Below are 15,326 nucleotides of genomic sequence, written 5' to 3' on the forward strand. Positions count from 1 at the left end.
TCATGTTTGTTCTGATTGCAGACTGCACATGTCTGGATATGGATCCGGATATCCTCTTTCATCCTCGGCCACCAAAATTGTCTTTGTATTAAACGGAGGGTGTTTGTGATGCCATGGTGTCCTGAATGAAAAGTATCATGACATAGGCTTGTGATCTTTTGCCGCAGTCCAGGCGTGGGGATGACCAAGCGATTGTCCTTGAACAGATATCCGTCCCTGGTCTTGAGTTTCCATCGGTTGTTTCTCTTAAACTGCTTCCAGGTTTCAGAGGACTGAGTTTGAAGTCGAATATCCTCCAGGAATGTGATTGATTGGGCAACAAATATTGTGTGGGGGAAACATCTTAGGAAAAGTCTGATCTTCAAGGGTTTTGTAATCCGGATGTCTGGATAAGGCATCAGCTATTATGTTATGTATTCCAGGGACATGATGGATTTGAAACTGATATTGAGCAAAAAAGAAGGCCCAACTGGCTTGACGACTGTTTCTACATTCTAGGGATTGCAGGACTTGAAGATTCCGATGGTCCGTGCGGACCTGTACCGGGTGTTTGGCTCTCAGGAGAAGATGACGTCAATCAGCGAAGGCTTGGCAGATGGCTAGCAGTTCCTTTTCCAGGCCGGAATAATAAGTTTCACTGGGAGTCAAGGTGCGAGAAAGATAGGTGATGGGGTGTTCTAACTTATCATCAAGTTCCTGTTTTAAGACTGCCCCGATGGCGTAGTTGGAGGCATCAGTTTCCACAAGAAAAGGGCGATCAGTGTCGGGTTGAGCTAGGATGGGAGCTTGTGTAAACTCCGACTTCAACCGTTGGAAAGCCGTATCTTTGGCTGAGATCCCTGAAAGGGGTATCCTTCTTTAGCAATGTAACAATAGGATGTACAATCTCCGAAAAGGCTGGTATAAATTTCCGATAGAAGTTAGCAAGCCCCAGGAAGGATTGCATTTTTTTTTACAGTAGTTGGAATGGGCCAGGATAGAATGGAATCTACCTTTGAGGGGTCCATTCCAATCCCCTTAGGGCTTAGAACGAATCCGAGATAGTGAACAGTTGATACATGGAAAAGACACTTCTCGGGTTTGGCCAGGAGCTTATGTTCACATAGACGTTGTAAAACTGCCTTTACGTGTTCTTCATGTTTCAGATGACCCTTGGAGTATATCAGTATGTCGTCCAGATATACAATGACGAAGAGGAACAGCATGTCAAAAGACACCCGGTCCATAAAACATTGGAAGACCGCTGGGGCATTAGCAAGTCCGAAGGGCATAACCAGGTATTCAAAATGGCCAAAAGGTGTTCTAAAGGCTGTTTTCCATTTGTCACCTTCCTTCATACGAATTAGATGGTAGGCACCCCTGAGATTTAATTTTGTGAATACTACTGCACCTCTTACTGCTTCCAAGATATCCGAGATGAGAGGCAATGGGTAGCGGTCCTTGAGAGTACACTGGTTAAGGCCATGGTAATCTAGACATGGTCTAAGCTCCTTGGTATCTTTATTGGGAACGAAAAATAATGAAGCACCCGCCAGGGACTTGAATGGTCGTATGGTGCCATTTTCCAAGTTAGTATCCAGGTGTCATGATCTCTGCTTCCAAAAGGTCAGGGTTTTCCCAACTCCCTTGGAAGCAGATCCATAACCCAGGTTCCGAGTGCCAACCAGTCCCAATTGGGACCTTTTGGACCCAGTCCTGGCGCCAGTGGCACCAGGCTCATAAATATGCCCAGTCCCAGCGCTGGAAGCGCCGGGCTCATAATGCTTGGGTGGACTTACCTGCAGCAGACCATGCTGCTTACTTGCCTGCCAGTTTAGTCTCTGATCCTCTTCTGTTTGGAACTACTTTTCCTGTTGGGTGGGGCAGGAGCCACTCCCTAGATTCAGAACACTGGAACTCTTCTGGAAAGCAGGAACTCTTTTCTTACCTAGGCGTGGCTGTGGAAGGAGACACCTAAGCACTACAGGAGGTTATTTAAACCACACCGATGGATGAATCTTGCTTTGCGTTATTCTGCATCCTCAGCAGCAGAACGCTCATCGTGTCTTCTGCATCTGATCCTGGGCCTAAGGAAAAAGGCTTACCATTCTGAATCCAGTCTTCAGCAACACCTATAAAGACAAGAAAGAACAGGTTAGCATTACGGTCTTCAGTGACAGCTCTTCACTTACCTGGTCCATCGGCTGTCACCAACGCCTCGCGCTGCATTCCGGCATCTGAAAGACAAAGGCTTACCTACTCTTCGTGCGCTCCGGAAGTCTTCACACTGCATTCCGGCATCTGAAAGACAAAAGCTTACCAACTCTTCGCACGCTCCGGAGGCCTTCGGCGCTGCATCCCGCATCTGAAAGACAAAACAAGGTGCGTTTAAAGACATTGGGGAACTTTAATACTCACGTGCCATTACTCCTTTCCACATCTAACCCAGTGGGTATTCCGTCACCCTGCAGCCGCCCCGAACCTGTACCTGCAAAATAAAAAGACAGTTAGAGCGCATCGTGAAGCAGGCAACAAGCGCTTACTTAAGTGCTTCCAGGCGCTTCTATTCATCACACGGGCTCCATCTCCAACTCACTTCAGCCCGCCATCCGCCATCGCCGGAACCCTGCAAAACAAGAGACATCATTACTAAAGACTTTAAAGACATGAGAATTACTCAAAACTTACCGTTCGTGCAGTAAACGACGGACAGCAGTCCTCTGAAGTCAAGAGGCCTGCTCCCCTTATCCAGTGAAGAAACTGGTTACAGCACCCTGCCTCGAGGCAGATGGAGAGCACGGCGTTCACTTACCTAAGGTGAGAGCGTTAACCTTTGGGGTTCTACAGGAGAAGAGAAAGGGAAGAAGAGAGAGACATTCAATAACCCAGTTCATTAATCCCACATTTTCTATCTGCAGACATCTTACCCTTCGAGCCAGACATACAGTGCACAGAGGTCCAGCCCAAAGAGCCAGCCGTGTGTTACACATCACCTTTGAAGATACCGTATACGCCCAGTCAAGACCGGCGCCTCTACGGGAATCAGGTGAGCGTTACACCAGGTATTCCCGGAGGGCCCTCTTTTCAGGTTCTTATAAAATAAACATTCTCCTGATAGGGATCACTGCTGAAGGTTCAGTATCGATGGCACAATCCTCAGGTCTGTGAGGAGGAAGAGCTTGAACTATGGCAGTCGAAAATACATCTGTGTAAACCTGATAGGCCCTGGGAATTTGGATGATGTTAGAGACAGTGACTGGATTTTGCTGGATTTCTTTCGAGTTTTCAGAGGACTTTGGTAAGGAATCTAGGAATAAACAGTGGGAAATACAGTGTTCAGAACCAAGAAACAAGGAGCCTGCTGCCCAATTGATGTAGTGGTTATGCTTCTGTAACCAGGGCATGCCTAGAACCATTGGATAGTGGGCAGATCTTATGATGTCAAATTTGATCCTCTCTTGGTGGTGATTTATAGAGAGTAGGACCTCTTTAGTTTGAAGGGTTATGGGTTCTGAAGATAGGGGTCTTCCATCAATTGCCTCTAAAGGTTGCATCATCTCTCGATTTTCATGTGGAATGTTGTGGGTAGTGACCCAATCATGATCTATGAATATACCCATGGCTCCGCAAACCACTAACGTCAGAATGGGGTAAGATTCTTTCTTGGAAGGCGATAGAAAGGCCTGAAGAATCACAAGCTTATTTGGTCCAGGAGAGTTCAAGGAAGGAATTGATGTGGAGCAGACATCATTCTCCCAAAACTGTGCCCCATCTAGGATCGGGAGCTGGCGTTTCCCGAACGCCGTGGAGGAGCAATAGGGCACTCTCTGACAAGATGTTTATCGGAGGCGCAATAAATGCAGAGACCAGTGTGAATACGGCGCATCCTTTCTTGTGGGGTAATGGGTCCACGGTATGCCCCCAGTTGCATGGGTTCTGGATCTGAGGTCGGAGAAACTGCGGGTTCTGGGCTAGAAGGGTGGTCTATGACAGCCTTTTGGAATGATGATTTCAAATTCTTTTTCTCCGCCTTTCTTTCATGGATCCGAAAATCTATTTGCAAGGAAAGGTCCAAGAGGGCCTGGAAGGAATTAGGGCGAGCTACCCTGGCTAGCTCGTCTTTTATTCATTCATTCAAGCCTTTGTGAAAGAGAGTGAAGCTAGCCTCTTGGGACCAATCAGCTTCCTTCATGAGTTGTTTGAGACGGATTCCTTCATGAGTTGTTTGAGACGGATGACATAGGTAAGCATATCCTGGGATCCTTGTCAAAAATCAAGTAGACGTTCTTGAGCGCTGTAAACCTGCACAGGACGATCAAACAAGGCTTTTAGTGCTTCCACTAATCCATTGTAATCACCCAGGAGGGCGTCGCCCGAATTGACTAGGGGAGTTGCCCAGGTTAATGCGTTGCCAGTGAGGTGTGATATAATAAACCCCACATTTGCTCTAGGGGTGGAAAAGCAGTAGGGCTTGAAGGTGAAATGCACCAAGCATGAATCAAGGAAGGCACAAAGGGTCTTTGGAGAGCCATCATATTTGTCCACCACTCCTCTCAATAACACACTTTCCTTGGTAGCAGAATCACAAGGCAATACCAGCTGCTTTCAGGCAGCGTTCTCAGCTTTAAGGTTTTGAACTTCTGTGGTGAGTTCCTGCATGCCTCGCATGAGGTCTTGAACCGCGGCTTCCATCCCTGTATCCGTATCGATTTTTAGGCGTCTCAAGCTGTCACAAGTCTCTCCCCTTCTCATCTGTTTTTCCTGTTTGCTTGCCACCTTCTTTTGTGACTTCTTTCGCACGGTCCGGGATTTGTATAAGCCCGTGCATGGGTCTTCCGATTCCAGCGTGCTTAGTTCAGATTTTCCTGGACAGAACCAGGAAGGAACAACGTCCGCGTGTGGAGGCACGGAAGCCGTGACTCGAGCGCGGGTGAAAATCCAGGAAAGTTCAGTAAAGTTTGAAGGATGAAAGGAAAGCAGGAGGAATCAAGGAACCAGGAATTAGAATTCAGGAGATTAGCCCCGAGCGAACTCCGGCAGCACACGTCCTGCTATGGCGAGCAGTAGCGTTGAGACACACAGAGCAGTGGGGACGTGTCTGTTTTGTAGAACGTAGAGCGTGTAGCGCAGAGACTGGCAAGCAGCGTTCCGCATCAAGCGGCCATGTTGGAAGGATTACTGAGTTCAATCCCCTATGTGTCAGGGACCACGAAGTCCAGAAAGGACGCAGACGGCGGTTCATGACATCAGTGCTGAAGCCCTCCACTGGCGCCTGAGTGTCTGGGGTGGACAGGATGTGAGGGAGGTGCCCAAAACTCCCTGTGCTTAGTTTGCTAGGAGACCTGAATGCGCTCTGGCGTGATTGGCCGGCTAGCTGTCAGGCAAGGACAGCCACCCTGTTGTGTGAGTGACAGCCAGGCTTGAATGAATGGGGGAAAACTGATTAAAAGCATGTCTCTGGGACTTGGAAAGCAGAGTCGACCACTGGAACAAAAGAACCAAAGACGAGCTGAAGGAAGAGGACTGCTGCAACTCCTGGACGACCGGTGAAGCCCTGCTGCAGGTCCGAATTGCCTTAAACTCCATAGAAAGAGGAGCCCTTCAAGGTTAACTTCTTCCCTTGAGTTTGGTGGGAACAACCAACTCGCAAGTCACCTGGACACCGTCCCCATCTGGTCGAAATTTCATCATAGTGCTGTTGAAACCCGGATAGCCAGAGGGAAGGAAACCAGCTTGTGGAATTTAAGGCACTCGCACCTTAAACCGACGTCTTGCTACAGCTTTTGGCCTCATCCCTGAGCAGTGCAGGAACCTCCCAATGTCCTCCTTCTTGTCCCCACGACTGAAGCCCAGGAACAGCGAGATCTGCTCGAACTGACAGGAACAGCTGCCTCAGCTACAGCTCTTCTTCATTGATAAGGTACTCTGCAAACGCGGTCCGGAAATCTTTTTTCGACCATCAAGAAAGTGTGTGAAACTTTCCTCAACTACGAAGGCTTGTCCTTCCCTTAACAGACATCAAACTTTTCGCCTAGCCAAATTCTTCTAATTTCCGTGGCAAAGACTTATCCGTTATATACCAGAACTGTGCTATCCTATACAAAAGACTCTGAACCATTGACTTTGGCCCAGGCCTATTGAGAAGAATTGCTGGTTGTATTTAACTGAAACCCTTTGCCCTGCCTATGAATGTATTTGAGCTGTCTATTCTTATAACCTTGTCCTTTTACCCCTTTATTATGTATCTGAAGTGCCCTTTTGCCCCCACTTCATTTGGAGCTAAACTTGTTCATTTACTTACCGGTTTAATTTCTGCGGTTTATTAGTGTGTGATATTGAGCTGCTTATGCTAGTGTAATGTTTTCTAACTGACTGAGTAAATAAATGTACATTCTTTTACCAAGAAACCTTGATTAAGTGTATATTTGAATCACTGTATTAGCTGGTCGTTTGTGTAACTTGTGCTACTGCTCACTTAAACTCTTGAGATAAGTCTGGCTGATCAGCCATCGCTACCACTTTACTGTGTAGTACAGGCTTGTACCAAAGGTGAAATTGTGCTTACACTTGTAGATCTAATCAACTGTAGTGTTCCCCAAGGGTACTGCAGGTGATTCTGCCTAACACTGGTGTACATCAGTGAGGATAAAGTATACTTGGTACATTTAGAGTGCTACTTTTACTTTTGTTCAAATAATCCTCCCAAGGCAAAGCAACACTAGTAAAGCAATTGTGTTATCATGACTGATATGGAAAGCTACAGACAGGAGACCCTAGTGACTTTAACTGTTGATCAATAGAGAGATATGTGTAAAGCTAGGAATCTCACTGTAAAAGGCAAAACAGTTGAATTGATAGAAAAGTTGTTAGAATACCAAAGTCTGAGGAGTAGGTCTGAAACCCCCACACCTACAGCAAATGTGGAAAATGTTGATGAGGATGATAATATGTTAGAGCCCAGCTCTAATATTGTGGATGAGTTAGATGAGGCAGAAGAGTCTCATTATGTAGGCCCTGTCTTACCTCTACCTGCTCATAGGCCTCAACCTTTGTCCAGAGGGACCACATCAGGTTCACACCTTTGTCCTGAATTTTTCTCACTTGAAAAGGTGAGACTGGAGTTAGAATTTAAAAGAATCCAAGCTCAAACTGAAACAAAACATAAAGAGCTTAGACTCAGAGAAATGGAATTGAATCATGCACTTGAAATGAAAAAGTTGTCTCTTGAAACTGGTTCTCTCCCAGAGTCCTCTAGGTCTTCCAGTCCTAAGAGGCCTTGCATGCCCAACAATGAAGTAAGTATGTATGAGGTTAAGCTTGATATTTTGGATTGGTTGGCTGCTTTTGAATATAACCATGGGATTCAAGATATTACAAGGAATCAGTTGATTCCTTGGCTTTTTTCTAGGCTACCCCTTGTTGCAACTGATGTGGTAAGGGAGTTGGGAGATATAGACAGAAATGTGTATGACACTGTGAAGCTAGCTTTGATAGCTAGATTTGGGAAGACCCCTTCTCAGTATCTTAAGAGGTTTATAACCTTCAAAAAGCATGATGGCATCCCTTGGGCTACCTGGGTGACTGAATGTTTGAACAACTTAGATGGATGTGTTAAGGGTTACAGAGTGAACACTTATGAAGGTATGAGAAATCTGTTTATGTTGGAATCTATTTATGATGCCTGCTCTCCTGAGCTGAGACAGCACTTGGCTGACTCTAAGGAAATTGATCCAAAGATGTTAGCAAGGGCTGCTGACGTGTGGGTTGCCAACAGGACTACTCACAAGGATTCTGGGGTAACACAGAAGAAGGATGAGGGGAAGCAGCACAAGAAAGATACCAAAGACAATTCTAATATTTACACTCCAAAAGAGGGACACAAACATAACAAGGGTAAGCCACAAGGGAAACCAAATCAGACTAGTGTACCCCCTGGTGACAAACCAGAAGGAGGTCAGAACAAACCCCCATTCATATGGACATTTGGAAAATGTTATGCTTGTGGGTCAACTGACCATGTGAAAGGGGATGCCAGATATAAGGGTAAACCTTCAGGGGTCCATACTGTCTCCTTAGCCTTCTCCCCAGGGGATGAAGTACCAATGACAAGTGGAAACTTTCACTTACTGGCTGAGGAACCCATGAAAGTCTCAGCCAGTGTTTCTTTAGTGTCCCTGGGTCTGTGGGAACAACAGAACCTAGATGTGTATAACCCTATTCCAGACAATACTAAAGAGTATTACAAAGACAGTGTCCCTGTGAATGGTCAGGAGACCCCTGCCATTAGAGACACTGGGGCCAGCATAACTGTAGTTGATCAATCATTTCTCAAGGAAGAGGATGTTGCTAAGGCTGTCACAACCACGGGATACTGGCGGCTGTGGAAGAGGTGGAAACATGGCCGCCACCTAACGGTGCCATAACGTTTCTTCCCTAGACGTAGTTAACGGTCTAGACCTTTCCAACATGGCCACCGCCGAGTGTATTTAACATCCTACAATCAGCGATTCGGCGCGTTGCAACTTTGATCTCTCTCGTTGCGCTGCGCTCCGTAACCTTTCTTAGCGGTGGTCTGCTCTCTTCCCTGTTTTTTCCTTCCCGCTCGCCATTCCCTTGTTCCTGCTTCCTTTACTCCTCCCTGGCTCTTTCTGGGTTTCTGTCTGGGACAGCCTCCTTCTGCCCTCTTTTTTTTTGTTTCCCTCGAGAATCTTGTTTCATTCTCTCAGCTTGGAATTGTGCTACAGTCAGCTTTCCACTTGTCGCCTTGGTCTTCATCCGGTGTGGACTCTTCTAACTCAACCTACGATCCTAAAGGGGTTTTTGTGCCGCAAGGCTTTTCCCTGTACTCCGTTGTTGGGTGTTGTGGAGGGGAGTCACTGTTGATTCCGGACTCAGAGTCACAGTGGCTTCCTTTCAAGGCAGACCTTACCTTCTCAAGAAGAAGAAGCCACAAGCCAGACACACCCGAAGGAAGAAACTGGACTACTCTTCCACGTCAGGTGAGGAGGAAGGGGAACTAGGAGATATCCTGTGTTTGAGTGAAGAGGAAGATATGACTGACAAGCCCAATATTGTATTTGGGCAGCCCGGTAGCCTTGATAGCTTGCAACGCCTAGATACAGCCATGGCAACACTGCAACAGCTTCAGGAGCTTGTAGCGGCAGTACAGAACCTCACTTTGGAAGTGCAGACACTTAAGACTGACAATGCTGCCCTCCAGCAGAGGGTAGACGCCCGAGAACAGCAATCTTCCGATCCCCCCCCCCTACCTTTGGTATCCGGCAAATTCGACGGCTCAGAAAGGAAAGTGAACAAATTCCTGGAAGCCTGTAACATTCACTTTGCCTTCCGTCAAAGCGCCTTTTCCACGGATCATGCCAAGGTAGGGTTTACGATAACCCACATGACTGGGAATGCCTTGGCATGGGCAACTCCTTTGGTGTCCCAGTCCGACCCTGTTCTACAGGATTATGCTGCATTTAAGGGCCTGCTTAAACAGACTTTTCTTCGTACTGAAAGTGCACACATAGCTAGTGAAGATCTACTAGACGTTCGCCAAGGAAGTTCAGACCTGCTTTCTTCCATTTCCTCTTTCAAGAGATTAGCGGCTGAGGCAGGCTGGCAAGAACAAGCCCAATACACCATTTTTCAGAGAGAATTGCGAGAGGAATTAAAGGATGAGCTTGACAGGATTCCTCGTCCTGATTCTTTTTCAGATCTCATAACTGCCGTTCTTCAAATTGATTTCCGCCTGACATAGCGGAAGAATGAAAAGAAAAAGACTTGCAGTTCCGGACTTTCTTTTGAGCCGCTCCCTTCAGCCTCCTCACCTGCAACTCGCCCACCTACCAGGGAAGAACCTATGCAAAAAGGAACTACGAGAGCCCCCTTGACTGCTGAAGAGAAGAAGAGAAGGCGAGAAGGCAGCCTTTGCCTGTATTGTGAAGCTGCCACTCTCCTGTTGAGAGATTGTCCCGACGTACCCCCTAGGAGGCCGGGAAACAAACGCCCTCGGTAGTTGGTAGGACGGACTATCGAGGGGTGTTTCCTTGTTCCTACACTTCTCTTTCTGTAACTTCCACCAAGACCTCTGAGGATCAACGCCTTATGGTATTAACAGTCAAGCTGCTATTCAGAGGAAAAGAAGTGGAAACTCAGGCTCTACTGGACTGTGGAGCAGCAGGAAACTTCCTGGATACCTTATGGGCTGATAAGGTGGGTCTGCTCAGAATCGCCAAGAAGGAGGACCAAAAGGTGGAGGGGGTGGATGGTACTCCCTTATGCTCCAGACTTATTACTCATACCACTGAAGAAGTACGAGTATCCATTCAGCAAAATTCGGAGGTAATGAGATTTGACATAATCCACGCAGCCCATTTCCCAGTAATATTGGGTATCGGATGGCTCCGAAGACACAACCCAACTATAAATTGGACGGAAAATCTGTTGAGTTTTCATTCTGCATACTGCCAAGAGGAGTGCCTACCAGAACCCCTGTTCGAAAAGGTGAAAACAGTAAGTGCGACAGGGACGAGCTCTATCCATTGCATCCCAGGTTGCTTTAAGGAGTTTGCTGCTGTCCTCAAGGAACAACAACCATTAGAACTCCCTCCACACCGACCAGGAGACTGCAGAATAGACCTAGTACCGCAGGCCCTGGTTCCCTTTGGTAGGATGTACCCCCTCTCGGTGTCGGAGAAGGAAGTACTCAGATGCTACTTGGATGACAACCTCGCTAATGGATTGATTCGACCATCAAGATCACCGGCTGGCGCCTCTTTGTTTTTTATACCCAAAAGGGATTCTAAGGAGTTGAGGCCCTGTATCGACTACAGGGGATTAAATCAAGTAACCATCAAGGATCGCTAGCCCATGCCCATCATCTCAGAGATATTGGAGGCTGTCCAGGGCTCGGTGGTGTTCACGAAACTAGACCTGCGGAATGCATATCTTCCTCTCCGTATACGAACAGGCGATGAATGGAAGACGGCTTTTCGCACTCCTAACGGTCTGTTTGAGTACCAGGTGATGCCGTTCGGCCTAGTCAACGCTCCCTCGATCACCAACGGTTCATGGACCGTATATTCTAGGATTTGTTGGGTCAGTACGCTGTGGTCTACTTAGACGATATTCTGATATATTCCAGCAAGACAGAAGAACATATTTCCCATGTAAAGGAAGTTCTACGCAGACTTCAGCAACATCGCCTACTGGTGAAACCAGAGAAATGTGCCTACGCCCAGTCTTCCATATCCTACTTAGGATTTATCCTATCTGAGAAAGGAATAACTATGGACCCCAAGAAAGTGGAAGCCATTCTTGCCTGGCCATCAACTTCATCGGTTAAGGAAATCCACCGGTTCCTTGGACTGGAAAATTTTTATTGGAAGTTCATTCCTGAATTCTCCAAACTCACTCTTCCGATAACTGCATTACTGAAGAAATCTTACACGCCTTTTTACTGGTCCAAAGAGGCTGAAGACAGTTTCAACTGTTTGAAGAAGAGGTTCTGCTCAGCTCCCATCTTAAGACAGCCCGACCAACAGCGGCTCTTTATCCTGGAAACTGACGCCTCTGCAGCGGCAGTGGGTGCTGTACTCCTTCAATCCAACCAAGGTCGGGAACATCCTGTAGCCTATTATTCTAAGACTTTAAACCCCAGCCAACAAAACTATTCCGTCATAGAGAGAGAACTCTTGGCCATGAACATGGCTTGCCTGGAATGGAGACATTTACTCCAAGGGAGTTTGCATATCTTTCTGATACGTACTGATCACAAAAACCTGCAGATACTCAAACAACAAGAATGTTACAACACCCGGCAAGCCAGATGGGCGCATTTCTTTGCTCAATTCCATTTCACCATTACGTATCTTCCTGGCTCTCAAAACCAGATAGCGGATGCCTTGTCTCGGAGAAAAGAAGTCAACCAGACCCATCGGAAAGAACTAATGTTTCCTCATACCAAGATTATTTCTGCTGTGTCTTCTTTCTTGGAAGAAGTAAGAGAAGCTTCGCTTTCCCCAGAAGGGTCTGCCCCTCTCCTGGAAAGGGTGCCGGTGGACGAGAAAGACGGCCTGTACTTCACCCACGGGAGGTTGATCCTTCCGTCTCACGATCTTCAGCTACGAGCCTTTCGGTGGTGTCATGACTCCAAGGTAGCCGGACATTGGGGCATGCGAGGTACACTGGATTTGCTACAAAGGTCTCTCTATTGGCCCAATATGAAAGCTGACACTCAGACGTACATCCAATCCTGTTTAGTATGTATGCAGAACAAACATTCTACGCAAAAACCTTTGGGTTTACTGCAGCAAGATCAAACCCCTCCTGGCCCGTGGAAACACATATCCACGGATTTCATTGTAGACCTACCAGTATCCCACGGATGTACATGTATCATGGTAACCGTAGACTCTTTCTCCAAATTGGTGCATTTCTCTCCACTGCCTAAGATACCCTCGGTCTCAGTCATGGCAGAAGTCTTTCTTAAAGATGTGTTAAGGCTACATGGCCTTCGGCAAAAGATCCTATCTGACCGTGGCAGCCAATATACCTCAAGATTTTGGACGGCGTTGTGTAAACTGTTGGGTATTGAGAGGGCTCTTTCTTCAGGGTTTCACCCTCAAACCAACAGTCAGACCGAAAGGTTGAATGGTACCCTAGAGCAGTACCTAAGATGCTTTATTAACCAGCTACAAGACAACTGGGTATCTTTACTCCCAACTGCTGAGTTTACTTACAATAATTCAGTTCATACTGCTCTTGGGATAAGTCCTTTCTATTGTACCTGCGGATATCATCCTCAATCGATAGTACCAACCTTCTGGAAGGAGACTCATATACCATCCATAGAGACTACTCTCGGACAACTACAGGAAGCCCATAACACAGCCAGACACAGTCTTCAAAGGGCCAACAGTAGGTATGCGGATAAACACCGGAGACAAGTACCAGCCTGGGAGAAAGGCACCAAGGTTATGCTGTCTACAAAGTTCTTACCTCGCTGGGCCCGTCCATCCAAATTATCTCCTCGTTTCATCGGACCCTTTGAAATACTGTCTAGGATACACCCTGTTGCCTATCGTCTCAAGCTGCCAAGGACACTTAGTTGGATTCATCCGACATTTAATTCTTCCCAATTGCGCCCATTTGTGCCTGGTAACAGAAGACAATTCATACCCAAGCTCAACATTCAACCAAGTCCGGTCTCTGACGAATACGAAGTCTCTAGTATCCGGGATTCTCGGTATCACAGAGGCCGTCTAGAATACCTAATCCACTGAAAAGGTTATCCTTCATCCGAAGATTCTTGGGAACCCCATACTCATGTTCATGCACCCCGATTGTTGTGACGGTTTCACCAACTTCATCCTGGTAAACCAGGAGGGAGCAGCCTTAGAGGGGGGCATACTGTCACAACCACGGGATACTGGTGGCTGTGGAAGAGGTGGAAACCTGGCCGCCATCTAACTGTGCCATAACGTTTCTTCCCTAGACGTAGTTAACGGTCTAGACCTTTCCTACATGGCCGCCGCCGAGTGTATTTAACATCCTACACTCAGCGGTTTGGCGCGTTGCAACTTTGATCTCTCTCTCGTTGCGCTCCATAACCTTTCTTAGCGGTGGTCCGCTCTATCCCTTGTTTTTTCCTTCCCGCTCACTATTCCCTTGTTCCTGCTTCCTTGACTCCTCCCTGGCTCTTTCTGGGTTTCTGTCTGGGACAGCCTCCTTCTGCCCTCTTTTTATTTTTGTTTCCCTCGAGAATCTGGTTTCATTCTCTCAGCTTGGAACTGTGCTACAGTCAGCTTTCCACTTGTCGCCTTGGTCTTCATCCGGTGTGGACTCTTCTAACTCAACCTACGATCCTGAAGTGGTTTTTGTGCCTCAAGGCTTTTCCCCGTACTCCGTTGTTGGCTGTCGCAGCGGGGAGTCACTGTTGATTCTGGACTAAGAGTCACAGTGGCTTCTTTTCGAGGCAGACGTTACCTTCTTAAGAAAAAGAAGCCACAAGCCAGACACACCCGAAGGAAGAAACTGGACTACTCTTCCACATCAGGTGAGGAGGAAGGGGAGCTAGGAGATATCCTGTGTTTGAGTGAAGAGGAAGATATAACTGACAAGCCCAATATTGTATTTGGGCAGCCCGGTAGCCTTGTTAAAGGCACCCAAATTCCTAACTAATCTTGCTGGAGGCCCTGTCCAAATGCTTCCACAGTTACCAGCTCTCATCCAGTGTAATGATATGACTGTCAAGATACCTGTAAGTGTGCAGAGTGAAGTACCTGGGAGAGTCGTGTTGGGGAATGACTTAAAAACCCTTGGAGTTGTAGCAAGCACCCCCAGGCCTCCCAGCAAAAGGAAACAGGTGCAGACTAGGAAGGCCAGAGAGAGTACCTTAAGGGGCTCTCTGGAGGAGATTATAGAGGAAACTATAACTCCCAGTCCACAGGACTTACTGACTGCAATTTCTAAGAAGAAAGAGGAAAAGGGGCAACCTAAAACCTCCAGGAAGAAACCAGCCAGCATTTCTGTGCTACCACCCAGGACATCCCTCAGAGGACTGTCCAAAGTCACACCTGTGACTCCTCCACCAGCTGAGGCTGAGTGTGTGGAACAACCTTGTGTGGTTGAATCAGCTGCTGAGTAATCAGAGCTGGAAGAGGACCTTGCTCTTGTTGGAGATCTGGATCCTGCAGACCATCCTGAGCTTTAGTCTTTACTGGCAGAAGGTGGACCCTGTAGGGCAGACTTCAGCAGAGATCAAAGATAGTGTCCTAATCGTGAAGGTCTTCTCCAACAGGCAGCTTCCCAGCTGGATGGGCAAGAGCCAGGGAAGCAGAGAACTATAGAAGACTTGTAGTGCCTCTTGAAAGGAGACTCCAGTTCCTACAGTTAGCCCATGAGATACCTTTGGCTGGTCACTTTAAGTTTTAAGAAGACCAAGGAAAGGCTCTCTCTATATATCTACTGGCCTAAGTGGGGTCTGATGTAGATACGTTCTGTAGGAGCTGTCACACTTGCCGAACCTCTGGCAAGAGTGGAGCCAAGAATGTGGCACCTTTGGTGCCTCCCACAGTAGTGGGAGTTCCTTTTGAGAGGGTAGGAATCAACATTTCTTGTCCCTTAGACCCTCCCACATCTTCAGGAAACAGGTCTATCCTGGTTGTAGTAGACCATGCTACTAGGTACCTATGAGAACTGTTACAGCTTAGGCTGTTGCATGTGATTACATGCCTCCTGTGCGCTTTGGGTGATCTAAGCTTTTTCACTCTAGAAACGAGTCCTACTAAGGGCAGTGTCAGAGTCTGTTTGACAGGTGAAACGCTGCATACTCATTATGCATT

The sequence above is a fragment of the Ambystoma mexicanum genome, chromosome 1p, assembly GCF_040938575.1.
Source record: "Ambystoma mexicanum isolate Mex_15411 chromosome 1p, UKY_AmexF1_1, whole genome shotgun sequence".
Lineage (NCBI taxonomy): Eukaryota > Metazoa > Chordata > Amphibia > Caudata > Ambystomatidae > Ambystoma > Ambystoma mexicanum.